Source organism: Rhinolophus hipposideros (assembly GCF_964194185.1).
Source record: "Rhinolophus hipposideros genome assembly, chromosome: 9".
Lineage (NCBI taxonomy): Eukaryota > Metazoa > Chordata > Mammalia > Chiroptera > Rhinolophidae > Rhinolophus > Rhinolophus hipposideros.
This window is the reverse complement of record NC_138055.1, coordinates 44,970,315-44,984,742: the sequence shown is the minus strand read 5'-3', so window position 1 is coordinate 44,984,742 and position 14,428 is coordinate 44,970,315. Positions and strand designations below refer to the sequence as shown.

At 35.6% G+C, this 14,428-nt stretch overlaps 1 protein-coding gene across 1 annotated transcript in view; it reads right to left on the bottom strand.

The window, feature by feature from the left end:
• Window positions 1-14,428, bottom strand: part of PDZRN4 (PDZ domain containing ring finger 4) — a gene marked incomplete at its 5' end in the record, with an annotated part of 344,229 nt that overhangs the window by 137,673 nt on the left and 192,128 nt on the right. The window lies entirely within an intron of this gene.

Below are 14,428 nucleotides of genomic sequence, written 5' to 3'. Positions count from 1 at the left end.
CATTTGACTTCTTAAAACTCAGAGCCAGCACGGTGTCTTTCACATTGTATGTCTTCAATAAAAGCACACTGAATGAATGAATGTGACTGGGAGATGAGAGCAGACCTGATTCTGGTCTGTGACATAAATACGTGTATCTGTGTATATATCTAATTATCAGGTGACACTTTTCCCCATTAGGGCTGCTTCAAGAATACTGTCAAAGGACTGAGAAACCATAAATATAAGGCATGTTTAATTTAGTTCAATTATGTAAACATAAATTTGAGAGTCTATAAAATAAAAATTTCTGACAGGTACACAAATGAATAAGGTATGATCACATGCATTTTATCATTTACTTGTGTACTGGCCAGTAGTAATCATACGAATAGTATAATAATGATAATAACTATATCTTTTTTAGATTTCTAGGTGATCTATTTCTAATTTTTATGTCATAATCAATCTCTACTATATTATTTGAAATTTACTTCAATGAAACTTTATAGTCATATTTCTGTCCATCTGGTTTGCTATTGTACACTTACGTGTATGTAGGTCATTCAACAACTTCTAAAAGGCTGTTTGTTTCCCATTCCTTTGTATAACAGAAATAGTGGCATAGGGAGTACTCATTGTGTAAATGTGACACACACACATACACACACACATACACACACGTTACTTTTGTGTAAAGAATGTAATGTAATACATTCAGAGTAATAACCCTGTTATTTAATAAACACTGTTTAGCAACATTATAGATAGTATATAGGGTTTCCCCCGAACACTACCATCACCATTTTCAGTACTACAAAAGTGGTCTAGTAAATACTTTCATTCAACTAGTATTTCCTGACCATTACCATGAGGAGAGCATGGTGATAATTCTTAAACATTTTTGAAATTAAGAGCTAACATGTTTTAATATTTTTTGAATACCAGTCATTGTTCTGGTACTAGAAATTATTATTTTCATTTAATCCACATATTAACCTTTTGAGGTGGGTACTATTAATATTTCCTCTTGATACGGGTAGTTAATGGGTCACATTAGTGGGAAATGGGGGAGCCAGGACTCAGACTCAAGTAGTCTGGATCCACTGCTTTACCAGTATTTTATACTACCTGCCACTGGGAGATTGTTATCATAACAAATTCCTAGATGGCTAGAAGCATCATTCTGATGATGCTTCTAGCACACTGAGATGTAAGAATTTCCCCAAGGACCAGAGTATAGCCTAAAATTAACTCTCAGATTCCAAGTTATATCCTCAAGCATGGCTGAATAAAATATATTGAATAAATCTAAGCAATTTCATAACCTTATTCCATTCCACTGGTGATGGGGTACTGCCACACTGAATATGTGCCAATAACTGTAGAATATTTTTCTCCTTAACATTTATTATAATAGGGGATATATACATTAATAATAGGGCAGTTATAGCTCTATATTAAGGAATAATCATCAACCATTACTTATGATAAATAAAGTTGGAGGGTTTGAGAAAAATGAAGATATCCTGAATTTAAATCTCCAGACTTAATTTCTCTCTTAAACTTCAGACCCGCTTATTCACTGACTACTACAGTAGCATATGGGCTCTTGGCACAATCTACAGTACATTAAATTCAACTTATCAAAACTAATTTTCAATAAAAATAAGCTTACCAAAAAAAAAAAGAGCTAAGTCATAATCCTCTTCCCCCAAAACTGTTGCTCCAAATGTGTTCCACATGAAAGAATGGACTGACTGTCCTGTGGTGCTGAGGTCTGAGGTCTGAGGAGCATCAACCTTGGCTCTTCCCTCTCCCTACACCTAATGACCAAGCGCTATTAATTTCAACTAGTCAATGTCTCTTTTCTTCTTTCTCAGACCACTATTCTACGTTCAGTTATTGTCTTTGCTCAGCTGGGTCCTTCATTCTCCCATGAGCATTTGAAGTTTATAACAATATATAAGGAGCCAACTAGGGTTCTTGCTTCTCTCTGCCTATAAACACAATTACAAGCCCTTTTACCTCCAGTTCCCTGGCCCCTAACCTGCCTCTCCTACCTATCTATTATTCTCTCTCTCTCTCTCTCTCTCTCTCTTTCTCTCACACACACACACACACACACGAACATATAACAGAATATTCGTGATCCAGAGATCACATCCCTATTAATACCACTCTCTATGTCTTTTAGGTATATTTCTTTCCTTTTTGACCTTAACAGATTCTAGACTCTATTTTTCTATCTGGCACTGTGACATATGATCATTTCTCTTTCATTCTTGGACTGTGCACAAGTATTAAGACACTATAATGATATTCAAGCTATACAAAGGTTCCAGATCTCATGGAGCAAATTTTATAGCGGAAGGAAGCACGTAATGATTACAAACAGGTAATCGTTATGTAAACTATCCAGGCAATAATAGGGTTTATGTAGGGAATTAATGCAGGGTGATACCTTAGAGACTAAATGGGTCATCCTTCTTGGGTATTCTAGAGCCTGGAATACCTCTTTATTCCCTACCTGCTTATATGTGTGCATATACAGAACCAAATATATAAATGAAGAAAAATAAGGCAGGTAAGGGGATAGCAAGCAACGAGATGAGCTTTTTTAATAGGGTGTTCAAGGTCTGAAGTTTTCTCCACCTTTAGGACCCTAGAAAATTACTTATCTATTGTGGTCCGCACATCTTCAGATCTCTCCCACCCCATTGCCACTTTTGTTTTATCATGAGAATGGCCCTAATATGCTGATTAAAACATTAGCATTACTAACCAATATATTAGTACATCAATTCTGTGAAACTGGTAATATAGAATGTTTGAGTGTATACAAATTATGGCCTAGGACACTACTATTACTAGAATGAGCACCTATTCATTTTAGACTTTGAAGTCGTCGAGAAATGTCTTTGAATCACACTCTAAAAAACTTTCTGTATGAACTTAAACAAGTTCCACACCCTTTAGATGCCCCTGTTTTCTCACTATGAAATAGGGATTGAGGCAGCCGATTAGCTCAGTTGGTTAGAGCACGGTGCTCTTAACACCAAGGTTGCTGGTTTGACCCCCACATGGGACATTGTGAGCTGCGCCCTCCACAACTAGATTCAAACAACTACTTGACTTGGAGCTGATGGATCCTGGAAAAACACACTTACATAAATAAAAGTTTAAAAAGAAAATACTTAGAAAAAAAAGAAAGAAAGAAATAGGGTTTTTCATAGTACCTACCACACAGGGATTTTGTGAACAGGCGCTTTATCTGGACCTGCTCCTTGTAGGTGCTCAATAAACATTCGCTAACAATATTATAGCCTGCAATAACATCTCGTTGAAGTGTCTAATTTTTATTATAGTGAACATATCCAGAAAAGCAGGCAGCTATATTATTGTCCTATCTGCATTTTTTGCAAATGGCCAGATAGATACTTTGAAACATGAATTTTCCTCTGGGAGGGGTTAGATTCCTCTAAGATAAACAATGGTTGATATCAGAGTGACTGGCAGCCAGGAAGTAGCAGAAAAGAGCTATACGGTTTTGGGAGGTAGGAACTGCTCTAAGACATGGGCCCTCTGAATTCCACAAATGTTTCCTGAGTACCTTCTATTTACCATGCTATAGGCAGGCCTCTAGAGCATGGTACTTAATTAGGGGTGTGCGTCTGACTCATTTGGGAAGCTTTTTCAAATGACATGGCACAAGCTTTATCCCCAGGGCTTCTGGGTTAGCAAATCCAGCTTGAGGCCTTTGGTTATGCATTTTCAAACCATCCACAGAAATTTCAGATGTGTGCATCCCTTCCCCTCTTCCAAATGTAGATGTAAGGTTTTAACCTGACACTCTCTTGAAGCCTCCCGTCACTAAAATTTCAAATATGGTTACTTATATGATTAGAAAGATCATTGGGTCTTTGTTACTAATTTAAAGAGGTAACTAACATTTACAAAGTGCCTCTTATATCAAAAGTGCTTTAAGTCTCACAAAAATTTTGTGAGACATATGTGGTTATTTTTCACATAAACACTAGATTCAGAATACTAGGCAATTTGATCAAAGTCACACAGCTAGTAAGTGGTTAAACTGAGATTTAAATCCAGATGGGATTAACTCTAAGACCCTGGCTTGTCCAGTAAAGAAGTAAGGAGAGTGGACCCATTTCACACAGCACAGTGTCTTTAGTCCTGCGGCCCATGAATGAAGAATTTGGGGTAGGGCTAAGCCTGAATCAGAGTCATTGTTTCCTTTTGCAGTTCACCAGACATGTCCTACCTATGGGCTGTCCTGATGAGTAAAATCTTACCAGACCTGTGGCAAAGCTGGGATTCAGCATTTGAGATCAGATATGGTTAAGCACGAAGAACCCACCATTCTCTAGTGGGACAGTGAGTGGCCCACATTCCAGGTATTGGTGCCAGGCAAAGGGAGTTAAGTGACTGCTTATTGGATTCCGTGTTAATGAGAGGATTTTCCATAGTGTACCATGATTGATCAAGTGAAAGTATAAATCCACCTGCTCTTCTAAAAGATAAGGCTCTTCTTTGATTTTCAGTATCTCTAGACACCAAGTTCAACCTCTCTGGAGCTTAGTTGCTTGCCATTTGAAATCTGTTTCACAAGGAGCAGCATGTAGTAGTGATAAGGCACTTAGGGTAATTGAGGTCATAAAACCTATGGTATCAGAAAAGGGGTAATGGAGAGTGTATCTTGGAATTGTGGTTTCATGTTGGAATTCTTAAAATTGTTGGTGTTTTTAATCCAGCCATGTGTAAGCATATTTCTTAGTTAAGTTGAAATAGATACAGAAGTCTAATGATTAAATCCAGTGGGGAAGGACCAAATGTATCCACTACATGCCTGCAAACAAAAGACACCCATGCAGTGGAGTCACATGGTGAAAATAGCCTAGATCTCTGCCTCATTATTTGGAGGAAGTCATTCAGATGAGCTTCCAGAACTGTATCCAGCTCTGTGTGAAGTAGAAATGCACCTTTTCTTCATTGAACCACTAAGGATTTGACAACGGCTGGTTGCCCCAGCATAGCTTAGCATGACTAAGACTCAAAGACAAAACTTTTGAGTTTACGTATTTAAACAAATAAGTTCACATGAAAAGCTCAATTCATCATGACTCAATAACAGGCCATGATGGCTTCTAGGGACCTCTTCAGCTATTTTGTGTAAAGAAATATAGCAGCATGACCTAGCATGATTGAACGAATATTCAGAAATAGCAGTATAAAAATTCTCAAGTTTCCCTATAAGCCATCCAGATTTTCAGCAGACATATTGCTTATCTTTATGGTTAACCATAAAGATAAGCAATATGTGTTCAGAAAGAATGAAGAATAAATCCAACATAAGGACAGGTTTATAGAAGCAAACTAAGCATATGCATGGTGTGATCACATGGAGCTAATGATGCTTTGGAGAAAAACCTTGCTCATTTCAGAAAGACTGATGCTCTGAAGGACTTTGCATCTTAATTGGGTTAAGACAGCAACTCTGTAGCAAACAAACATAGCATAAGTAGGTTAAGCTGATTCCTAATCAAGTGATGAATTATTTCTAAATAACGGAGAGTGGGCCTGAAGGAAACCAGACATAGGTTGGAAAGGTTTTGGTGTGGTTTAGAGAATAGGAATTTCCACAGCATGAGGAACTTCTCAACACAGAAAGAATAATGGAACAACATGGGCTTCACAATCAACAAGTCATGAGTTTAAATCCCACCTTTACAATTGGAACTACAACACAGGCTTAACTTTGTGAGCCTTAGTTTCCCATTTGTGAAACAAAGTTAATAGCTTCTGCCTTGTGGCATTATTGATAAGCTTTACAAAATAACTGTTCCCCATATTAGACCATCTTTTCCTACCCCAGCTCCCCAGAGTCTTACAACTTTGGGGATGATTTGGAGAGGTTACAATTACTAACTTGTTCAAAGTTTTATCAGCTACAGATTTAAATATCAATTTTTTAACTACTGTATGGGTGGGGGAGTGGGATTCCAATGGCAAGGTAAAGTGAAACTTCTGATTTGGGGAGAGACTCAGGAGTCTGGAACTCATATTAGAAGTCTGCTAAATACAATACTACAATATTATATGCAAAACATCTGAAGCATCAAATTACACAGATTCAGTAAACTTTGGGAAAAATTTACAGGTTCTAGTAGAATGAATCTTAAAATATTTTCTAACTTAAATTAATGCTAAGGCGTGCAACACAACAACAACAAAACAGACTTGAGCATATGCTGCCAATTTTTAACCAACAAAGAGGAGTTGTTGAACAAAGAAAATCATAACGTAGTAATTTAGAAAAACCACAATAAGCATACATAAATGGAAGGAAGATACCAGAGGATAGGAGCTAGATTGATCATTTTCTAAATGCTTTGGATACATATCATATTGACAAAAGAAATTTCCATTTTGTGTGCTCACACACACACATACACAGAGAATGAGATGTACATGTATATTTTATGTGTATGTATGTATTTATGTGTGTGTACATATTTATAAAATTTTGGACACTATAATGATTTCTAATGAATTTTATTACTGGAAATTTATTATAATAATGGTAACTATCAAAAGTTCACTAAAGTGCCAATCTGCTAGGTACCTGTGACACACAGTTCATTGGAGAATATATTTTATTATTTCATCATGTAATGGCACATACACAATAAAGTTTTAATATTAATAAGTAATATAAAAATAAGTTATATTTGTATTAACTCTTCTTTTTTTTGCTTTAAAGATAAACCTATTTAACTATTTCTATAGGTGTAACATATAAAATGGTGAAAATCTGGGAGACTAAAACAACAAATAAAAGCAAAATTGATGAATCTGTCAGCTCCAAGAAATACCAAGGTAATAAGCTAAGCGACTCTAATTAAAAACAATCAGTTACATTCATTTATTCATTCAACAAGTATTTATTGATACACATGGGTACTCTGCTAACCTTAAATAATTAAATAAATGAATCATTAAAACAGAATTCTCAGCAGAGAAATAATATCCTGATCACTGTGGAATATTAGCTGGCTGAAAGATCTATTTTATGTATCATCTACTTATAAATATATGACACATGTATGTGTGTTTCATTGTTAGTAATTTTTGACTACTTAGTAAAATATAGGGTAGGATAGATATAACAGGCAGTGATGGAGGAATTGAAGAATAATTGTTTGTGGAATAAATAGTGACAAAAAGGTGAATACTTAAGACAGCATGGAAACATTAAGGGTATGGCAAATCATTTAGCCTCCTGGGTGAAGTAGTGTGGAACCCCCTCAGGAGAGATGAATTTGACTATTAGATGAAGAGTCTTGATGGTCTGTATTTTTCTTTCTGCAATGGGTAGTGAAGAGCTACTGAAGATTTTGTATGAGGGAGTGCCAACATTTATGTCATTACTTTAATTTCTCAAGAGTCCTGAACTGGAAAAAAACAACAACACAGGAATCTAATAACAGTATTAATAATTTAAAAAATAAAGCTTTTACAATAGAATAGTGGGTGAATGATCTTGAAAAATGGAAATGGAAAGAAGGGGTGTACAGAGTAAATGAGAGAAACGATAATGAGATACGTAGAAACAAGTAGTCTTGCTAAGTCACTGACAAGATATAGGAAGAAATCAACAATGAGCACATTTTTAAGTATCTGGGTTAAAGGCTCTGCCATTAATAGAAATAAGAAAGTCAGGAGGAAGAGCTGCTATGTAAACAGATTGGAGGTGGGTTTGATGACATTGAGGTACTTCTCAGAATAAAGATGTCCTTTATGGAGTTGAAATTTTGATTAGAGAAGACAAAGATAATGATATGAATGTGAAGGTCACCAATATGTATTTGGGACTGAGATAGTGGGTTGAGAATTCAGAGAAAAAAAAAATATATATATATGTATATATATATATATATATATATATATATATATATATATATATATATATATTTAAAGAAGGAAGCCAAGACCTGTACCTCTGCCTATCTATCCCTAGGTAAAGAAATCCAAAAGACAAGAGTCAGGGAGTTAAGAATCCACAGAAATACAGTTTCAAAAATAAGGGGCTTGTCAGTAGGGTGAAGTGTGGCTGAGAATCCTGGGCAGGGGAGCAGCGTGACGAATTGTACATTTATTGATTGGGATACATCAGTCATTTTTGAGAGAGCTGCTTAAAGTAAGGCAGAGTGGCCTACACAGAGTTGAACAGAAAATGGGGCAAGGGATGAAGTGTTGACAGCAGATGAAGACTACTCTTTCAAGAAGTTATAATGGAAAGAAGAGGGAGTTACAGTGATGCTGTTGGGTATAGCAGGATCAAGGGAGGATTTGTTTATTTGCTTATTTTAAAATAGTAATGACTCTAATATTCCATTGCATGTAAGTACCACATCTTTATCAATTCATGTACTGAAGGATGCTTAGTTTGCTTTTATATTTTGGATGGTGTAAATAATGCTGCAGTGAGCATAGGGGTGCATATATCTTTTCAAATTCATGTTCTGGATTTCTTCAAATAAATACCCAGAAGTGGAATTGCTGAGTCATATGGTAGTTCTATTTTTAATTTTTTGAGGAACCTCCATACTGTTTTCCATAGTGGCTGCACCACTATATGTGGTGCCAGCTGGGTATTAGACTCATAAAATATGAGTTTTTATAAGGTATATAAGACATTTATAAGGTATATAAATGTCTAATCACTATGTTGTACACCTAAAACTAATACAATATTGTATGTCTACTGTAATTAAAAAATAAATTCAAAAAAAGAAAAAAATAGTAATGGATCTAAGAAAGAAGAGATTGAAGATGCTGAAGAGAGATGGAACACAAATGTAGAGGAGCTAAGAGTGCATAGGATGAGAGGCAGAGTAAAGGTAACAGATACTGATTGGAGGAAGGTTTTTTCTTAGACAGGAAACAAAGATAAGCAAAGGCATGGACAATTTAAAAGTGTGAGAAGGGAGAATAGTTGAATGAGCTTACATCAGAAGTCCTTGCCTTGAGTGATGTAGGAAGTAAGGTTACAATTTCTTGAGGTTAAATTTAAAAAAAATAATAATAACATTACTTTTAAAAAATCAGGTACTCAACAAATAGCAATAATTTCAAGTACTTCATTACTGAAGAAGACTAGGTTTCCACAGGGACATGGGAACTGTCTCTTACAAGTGACAGCTTCTCTGCTTTTGTCATGATAAAACGTACATCAAGCCTATACAAAACAATTGAGGTTCCAAGTAATGATCTAATAACAGGATGGATATAAGAGAAACATCAACTACCACCAAAAAGGATTCCTCATGTTCCAGATGCATCTGACAGCTGGCTAGTTTGATTTAACATTGCAATTTGAACAGATATAAACTCTTGTTTCTTGACAGTCATTAACCGCGAGTCCTAAAAGTGCCATTAATTCTACAGTAGTCAGCAGAATGCTCTGTAATGATCTAACACTAATGTACCCCACTCCTATAAAACCCTCACGGCAGCAAAGGTTTACTCTATAATACTAGTTGGGTTTTCAGAAGCTTAAAATCCCTGCCAATGCACCTGCTTTCCAGAAGATCATTAGTTAAAAATCCCAAGGCAGCACAATCAACCTGGCTTCGGTTACCTTACCGTCTGCTAGAGAAGAATATTCATGTTATTCCACGAGTCTCTCTCCCCAGATTGGCTAGTGTATAGTTACTGGGCCAGCTGTCTGAGGGGTGCTTAGGTCTGTTCTAAGCTGACCCGGCACATCGTCTGTCTGGATCCCAAGTCCCAACATAGCACACTAACATACCGACTGCAGCCCGCACCAGCTGTTACACTATCGTACAGGTACTTAACAGGATTACAGAACCACTAGCTTGGCAGTGAATGCTTCGCAGTCCAACCACAGTTTTATGGCGACTCTCACAGAAGCCATCAGACTTTTTAAAAAATCATACTATCAAAACACCAGAATGAAACTGACATTGGAGACAAGAAGACAAGGAGAAAAGGAAGGCTCCTAATTCAGGGTTATTGCTTAAGTCTATTCAACAGAGGTTTCCTCTTTTAGGCTCATTTTCCATGGAAAATAATACCAATTAGCATAGAAAATCCTGCTTTATCTCTGAATGGAGTTACGCAGCCTTAATCTGAAATCTGCTTTTCTTCTGGCTACAAGAAGCCAAGCAGGGCATCCCATCAAATTGCAAGGGGAGATTTGTCACATTTGACTGGTTCTCAGACTGTGGGTCGTCAGCTGGATGCTGATCTAAGACAGCAGTCACCCTACCACTGACACCTCTACCCTGCACTGTTCCCCCAACTATTCTTCTCCAGCCAAACCTTTCTCTTGGCTGCTGCTGTATCCACTCAGGGAAGCAGTGATAGATCAATGCTTCCTTCATATATCAGAGCTGTCCGCCAAGGAAGGTTGCAGTGAAATTGCTTTGTTTTACATAACAGCCAACTCTGAAATTTCATGGTAGAAAAGTAGCCACGGGCAAAATGTAGTGAATCTCATACAATCTCCAGTTTAACCACTTAAAATAGGACAAAGTCATGACTATTTATAGAGATGCAGCTTGCTTTGGGATTTGCATGAAGTATGATCGCACAATTTTTAACAAGTCAGGGATTTTTTTCTTTTTTAACTAGGAATGAAATTCCTTCAGGCCAGTTTTTAAGCTTGGTATCTATATGTAGTAACTATGATTATTTCCTTGTTTTGATGCAAGCTAGAATGCCTTTGTTAGTTTGAAAATGTATATTACAGTATCGTTCTCCCAGTTATTCTTTCCAGATAATGTACCAGCAGAAATGACACCAATGATTCATTCAGGATGACATTCTACTTTCAATTAATGTTCCATAGAATGCAAGCAATGTTTTCAACTTTTTCAATTTAGATTTTAAAGCATGTTGCTATTTAAGAAAAGTGAATACATGCAAACATCATGTATTTCTGTTGTTTGTCAATGTCAGTTATAAATTCAAATAAATGATAATCTGCTATAGAAGGATTCTCATAGAAGCAGGAAAAAAACAACCCTGTTAGAACTGCATAAATTCTTTGTCCTTCAATGTTCAGTATTTTTAAATAAAAATATATAAATCTATAATTATGCAAGTTATATGCTGCATATATAAGATAAAGACTGATTATTATCTGTTGTAGGGATAAATATTAGGAAATTAACGAATTGGGATTGTTTGTGGTATATGACTACAAGGGAGTTAACATGTTGGACTAAGTTGTCATATATATATTTACATATATGTGTGCATATTATATGTATATATATACATATATACATACACACACACACACACACACACACACACACACACACACACACACACACATATATATGAAAGTGTGAATAAATCTTGAGACTCATACAATGTTCCTTATAGGTTTAACCTTCAACTTCCTCTACTCCCCCAAAGGACACTGTATAGTTTTGCCATTTTCCAACATTGTCATGTACCTTTATCCTGTGTACCTTGGGTGATAGTATTTCTTCTATCTTGAATACCACTAATCCATCTGAGAATTCAAACTTGACTCTAACTGTGAGCTTTTCCCTTCTTTCTGAAGCAGAACCCAGTTGCCTCCTTTTCTCTACTTGCACACCACTTTGTAATTACTGCTCTTATGGGAATTCTGACATTGTATTTTGCCTGCTGGATTGTGACTTCTTGGAGGACAAGCATCAAATCCACCTTTCTGGCATCTTGAATACTGCCTGGCACACAGTAGACACTCAATAAGTACTAATGGATGATTGAATGAGATGTGTGAAACTAAAATAGTAGCCAAATTCAGATAGAACATCATACATAAATCTCTTAAACCATTAGCCTTGTCAATAGTTTTGCCAGTTGTTCTCCCTGAAAGTAGTTGATGATAATTGGTGTGTGTTGACAATGGTACAAACCAAATTGCCTCTGACCAAATATGGCATTGCCTACAAAACAACCATCAATTTAATATCAGCTTTTGGAGTTGGGGATGGAAAGAAAAGAAAATACTACAACATTAAAGGCATATATAAATCGCAAGCTTTTTTTAAACTTTTCTAAAATGTAAAAATATTTAGAAATATGTTTCTTTCTTTTTTTTATAATAGTTTTATTTTATTTTATTTTATTTTATTTTATTTTTACATCCCTCACACCGTGAACCCCCCTCCCCCCATCCACATATGTTTCTTTAGAATTGAGGAAATATGGTAATTTATTTTCCAAGTAAGAATATCTAGAAATCATCCTTGGTCAAGCTATAGCATTCATCTCAATATTCCCTCTCTAGAAGTGATACATAGAGGTTACATCATTAGTTGTTTTATTAAACAACAAAAATAAGACATCATACATAACAAAATTTGAGTTCATCCAGGAAGTCAAATTCCAGTTTCTTTAAGAACATATTATTTCAATGCTGCTATAGATTGAATGTTTTTATCCCCGTCCCCAAATTCATATGTTGAAACCAAAACCCAGTGTGTTGGAAGTTGGTAATGGGGAGGTGATTAGGTCATGACAGCGGAGCTCTCATGAATGGGATTCACATCCTCATAAAAGAGACCCCACAAAGCTCCCTCAGTCCCTTCTGCCACGTAAGGACAACAGTGAGAAGAAGGCTGTCTGCGAACCAGGAAGCAGACTCAACAGATATTGAATCTGCCAGTGCCTTGATTATGGACTTCCCAGCTTCCAGAACTGTGAGAAATAAATTTCTGTTGTTTATAAGCCATGCAGTGTATGATATCCTATTACAGCAGATGAAATGGACTAAGACAGATGCTTAAAGTGTTTAAACATCAAGGCACATGATGCTTTTAAGTAAGGGTATTATGATAGTGTTTTGGGAAAGGCTTACATAGATTTGGACTCAGCTAGAGCACCCTGCTGCAATATAAAAGAACAGACCTAATCCAACACACACTTACAGATCAACCTGCACAAAATTAGAACATGTACCCAGTGAAGAAAAAAATTCATTCCAGGCCTTGCAGCCATCTCCTGTAGCTAAATCTGTCTAAATTTCTAACTGTATATAAAAATGCATGTTGAGAAAAATAAAAGGCCAAATGTTTTTAATAAGTAAGAAAGTCCCTCTTTCACCATTTTTAGTCTTCAGAAAGAAGAAAAAAGATTCTCTTACTTAACAATGGAAGAAAATGATATAAAATAAAAACTCAGTTACCAGACTTTAAACTACAGTAGATATACAAGTATGTGGAGAAAATAGAGACAACTATGAAAATAAATTTAGCATATTTGCTCACATTTTAACCCAAGTCCTCTTCTTCAATTTATACTTTGTGTAAATTCTCAAATTTGAATCGCTTAGTTTAAGAAAAAAATGTTTGTTAATCTCAGAAGAAATATTTGGGTCTCCATCAATCACACAGTTGTAAAGTCAGGAAAGAAAACTGATATATGGCTTTGCTTCTAGGACCTGTGTGTGCTAGCTAGACTTACTCAGTTTCAATTTATTTAAAATTAAAATGAATGTAAAGTATATACATATTATACTTTCAAGCTTGAAAATAGACAAAACTTAGAATAATTCTACTTCAAGAGTCAAGATCTTGATTATCTAACTAACTAAGTGGATAGTAAAATGTGACAGATTCAGCACATTACATCTATGATAAATTACTCTTTGTAAAACTGAAAGGCATACTGTAACTCAATGTAAGGTTGCTATGGTAAAGCATGTCTTCTGGACACAATTCCTCATTTTCAAATAATTACGTTTTATCTACCATAAGGTAACCAAATTTCTTATTTTAAATACAGAAGAAAAATGTTTCTATACATCACTACAATATTTTCCCAAAGTCAAAATTTCATCAAAAATGTTGGATGCCTTACAACAAAGTCTGTTAGCTTTTATAAATTTGATGGTGTCAAAATTTTCCTACACAAAAGCAAAAGTGTTTATTCATTCAATTTTTATTTATATGGGCTAGACTCTGGAAAGAAAAAGCAAAGTTCCAAATTAGTAACTGAATTTTACAAAGTTATTATTTAAAAAAAAAGGTCCCACTGACTTTTGCTTCTAAATATATGTTTCATTCAAATGTCTATGTTTTTTTCTTTACTGCATATAACCATGGTGAAATTACCATCATCTTTAATCTGAATTGTACAAAACTGGTCCCATTACATATGTCCTGACCCCTCCAACACCTCCCACAACAAGTTTTTTGTAGTTCACCTAGACTAGAGGTGTAGATTTTAAAAGACAGACTGGATCACAACACATTTCAAACCTTCAATGAATTCCTGGTGTCTTAGGGCTAAATACTTAAATCCATAATACTATTTGAAAGGCCCAGCATGATTAGATCTGTGCTTTTTCAACCTCAGTTCTTGCTGCAATTCCTTTAGTCATTAGCCTTTGTTCAATTCTTCA